This window comes from Ochotona princeps, chromosome 3 (assembly GCF_030435755.1).
Source record: "Ochotona princeps isolate mOchPri1 chromosome 3, mOchPri1.hap1, whole genome shotgun sequence".
Classification (NCBI taxonomy): Eukaryota; Metazoa; Chordata; class Mammalia; order Lagomorpha; family Ochotonidae; genus Ochotona; species Ochotona princeps.
The window spans coordinates 34,429,639-34,433,673 of record NC_080834.1 but is presented as its reverse complement, the minus strand read 5'-3'; the positions used below and the strand labels follow the sequence as shown (position 1 = coordinate 34,433,673).

At 46.2% G+C, this 4,035-nt stretch overlaps 1 pseudogene; it reads left to right on the top strand.

The window, feature by feature from the left end:
• The first annotated feature begins 438 nt into the window (after positions 1–438).
• LOC101524568 (vitamin D 25-hydroxylase-like) lies at positions 439–2,265 on the top strand (annotated as a pseudogene).
• Positions 2,266–4,035: the final 1,770 nt, after the last annotated feature.

Below are 4,035 nucleotides of genomic sequence, written 5' to 3'. Positions count from 1 at the left end.
AGGTTAAATTGCCACGTGGAGCATTAGCATCCCAAATGGGCACCAGTACAACTCCCAGATACTCCATTTCCAGTCAGCTCCCTGCTATATGCATGGGAAAGCAATGGAAGGTGGCCAGGCTGTTTGAGCCCCTGCATTCAGGTGTGTAACCCAGAAGAAGTTCCTGGCTCCTGACTTTGGTCTGACCAAGTCCTGGCTGTTGTCATTTAGAAAGTGAACCAGGAGATGGAAGATGTCTCTCTTTCCTCTGTCTGCTCCTGCTTCTGCCTCACAGTAACTGCTGCTTTCAAATAAGTTAAATCTTCAAAAGAAGAGGAAGAAGAACTGGCACTAAGAATGGAACCCAGGTACTACGATGTGGAATGCAGTACTAGATGAAGTGCCCACTCTCAGGCTAGCCCCATGCAGTAACATCCTCTCACAGTGTCAGCCGCAACCATGGGCAGTTATAGTAGGTGCTCTGCACTGGGTGTTGTGTCTGTGAGGTGCATGACTCAGCTTGCAGGCTTTCCAAATCACAATGAGTTTATCAGGATGTAATCCCCCTTAGAATCAAGGAATACCACACACGTCACAATGTGTATCTGTTGTTTTCTACAAATCATGTTGTCCTTTCTACTGCCTGCAATGAGTCACACACGGCATCCAAGGCATGCTGAGAGCTCCTGTGAGCTCTCAGATGTGAAGATATGGAGACAGACCAGGAGCAAGAAAAGTGGAGGTTGGCTGGCGGCCATCCCGGACATTTTCCAGACCAGCCTTGCAGACATTCTGCCTCTTGCCCCAACTTCACACACCTGCAGCAAGGACAGCCCCTGCTGAAGCCTGGATCTGCCCAGAGCCAAGGGGGTCCATCCATCTTGCAGTTAGATGATGGCAAGTGTGATCTGACAATAGTGGAGCCTCTCAGCTCCCACCCACACCTCCACGGGGATGCCAGTCCTGTCCCACAAGGACAGCCAGGAGTCCCAGAGGGACTGTGCTCACTGGCCCATGGTACATCCACAGAACTCACTCCATAGTCTAAAATGAAGTCTACCCATATCTCCAGAGGTGATCTATGGCATCAATAGATGAATCTAGAGAGTGATCAAGTATCTTCTGCAGTCAATCAGCTTACTTTATATAAACATCCGTTTTAGATTCTTTCGAATCTAAAATCTTAGAAGAAACAGTTTTTTAATTGATGCTATTGAAACGTGCAAGGGTAGACCATTTGACTTTAAACAATTAATAACGAATGCTGTTTCAAACATAACCAACCTAATCATTTTTGGAGAAAGATTTTCTTATGAAGACACTGATTTCCAGTGTATGATTGAGTTATTTAGTGAAAATGTGGAGCTGGCTGCCAGTGCTTCCGTCTTCCTGTATAATGCTTTCCCATGGATTGGCATCTTCCCTTTAGGAAAACATCAACAGCTGTTTAGAAACGCAGATGTGGTTTATGATTTTCTCTCCAGACTTATTGAAAAAGCTTCAGTGAAACGCCAGCCTCAGTTACCTCAACATTTTGTTGATGCTTATTTAGATGAGATGGATCAAGGTAAAAATGACCCATCATGTACTTTCTCCAAAGAAAACTTAGTTTTCTCAGTGGGCGAGCTCATCATTGCTGGAACTGAAACTACAACCAATGTGCTACGGTGGGCGATTCTTCTCATGGCCCTTCACCCAAATGTTCAAGGACAAGTTCAGAAAGAGATTGATTTAATTATGGGCCCCAGTGGGAAGCCTTCTTGGGACGACAGTGCAGAATGCCTTACACTGAGGCAGTTTTGCATGAAGTTTTAAGGTTTGTAATATAGTTCCACTAGGCATTTTCCATGCAACCTCCGAAGATGCAGTTGTATGTGGTTATTCCATTCCTAGAGGAACAACAGTCATTACAAATCTTTACTCTGTACACTTTGATGAGAAGTACTGGGGAGACCCAGAAGTATTCTATCCTGAGCGATTTCTAGACAGCAGTGGACATTTTGCCAAGAAGGAGGCTTTGGTTCCTTTTTCTCTAGGGAGAAGACATTGTCTTGGAGAACAGCTGGCACGGATGGAAATGTTCTTGTTTTTACAGCACTGCTTCAGCGGTTTCATTTGCATTTTCCACATGAATTAGTTCCAAGTCTGAAGCCCAGGTTAGGCATGACACTGCAGCCCCAACCCTACTTCATCTGTGCTCAAAAACGATGAACGTTCATGAATGTTTTCATCAGAAAGGGTACTTGTGTGCTTCAGGCTTGGTGTCATTTAATCAATGTGTTTTGACAAAAAAATCACAGCATCATAGAGCCAAAATGAAAGTGAACTTGACTGTGAAAACTGTACTAGAGCAATAAGAAGCATCAGCAATAAACTTCTTTGCAAGCTTAAAAAAAAATATCAGATATTGAACAACATATACCTTTCCTGTCTTAATTTGCTTTCTGTTCCTATAACAGGATACTTGAGGCCAAGTAACTAAAAAGGGATGTATTTGTCTTTAAAAAAAAAGATTTATTTGGGCCTGGCGGCGTGGCCTAGCGGCTAAAGTCCTCGCCTTGAAAGCCCTGGGATCCCATATGGGCGCCGGTTCTAATCCCGGCAGCTACACTTCCCATCCAGCTCCCTGCTTGTGGCCTGGGAAAGCAGTTGAGGACGGCCCAATGCATTGGGACCCTGCATCCGCGTGGGAGACCCGGAAGAGGTTCCAGGTTCCCGGCTTCGGATCGGCACGCACCGGCTCGTTGCGGCTCACTTGGGGAGTGAATCATTGGACGGAAGATCTTCCTCTCTGTCTCTCCTCTGTATATATCTGGCTGTAATAAAATGAATAAATCTTTAAAAAAAAAAAAAAAAAAGAGAAAGAGACAGAGAGCATCAGTTTTCTGATTCATTCTTTCACATGGCTACAGCAGCCAGGGCTGAGCTGGTTCAAAGTTGGGAGCTTCCTCTAGGTGCCTCACGTAGCTGCAGGCGCCCAAGCACTTGAGCCATGCTCTGCTGCTTCCCCAGGCCATTGGCGGGATTGGAAATGGAGCAGCCAGGACTCGAATGGATGCCTATATGATATGCTAGTATTGCAGGCAGATCAGTCTCATAAGCCACTGTGCCAGCTCCTATCTCAGTTTGTACACAGAAAGTCCAAACAGCATGGCACCAGTTCTGGTGAGGAACTTCTGGTGGCATCACCTAGTGGCAGATGGCATTGTAGTCCAAGCGCACATAAGCAGAGTCACATGCCAAGACAGGAAGCCTGGAAGTGGGAGAAGGAGCAGTCTTATTCTTCCGTTAACAACCTTCCCAGACCCACCGGGTCCCACCTCTCAAAGGTTCAACCACCTCCCACATCACTTGGGAGCCAAGTCACATTCAAGCCATAGCAAGACCCTGGCTGGAAGAAAGCTAGATGCAGACCAGAAAGCATAATCCTTTGATTGTGGTGGGATTCAGTGTGGACTTGCCTTACTATATGACTAGCTTAATTGACTGAGCCTGTAAGGACATTAGGGAAGAAATTTAACTTGACATAAGATTGAAAGCCAGATGCTGGGCAGAACCAGGCTGTGCTAGGCAGAACCAGGCTGGACTGCAACACCCAGTGGTTCCAGTGGAAGTTGGGGCTGAAAACAGAACCAACCCAGCAATTGCAACCACCAGCTGATCAGGGCGATGGACTGTGCTGGGCCCTGTACTTGCTAGTACATACAAGAATCTGGTCTGAGAACACCTCAGACAAAGTTTCTTTGGAGATCTCCTCAATCGAAATGGTGGAGTCAGACCCTAACCAAGAAAAGACAAAAGACAGAAGAGGTCAATCAACCACCTCAGCTATATGTTGGCAGCAAAATACTGGGCAAACGGAGACTCTATGATGGACTATGTCAATCAGTGGATTCTTCAAAGACCTCATCGTGCTTGAAGTGGCAAGACTGGCAGCGATTCATAACTGGTGAACTATCAAAACCACTTGAGCAAGAACCTCGGAGCATGCCCTACATCTGGGACCTGGGGAGGGTGGGAAATTGGGTGGGCCTTCTCCCTTAATACCCTCCTTTA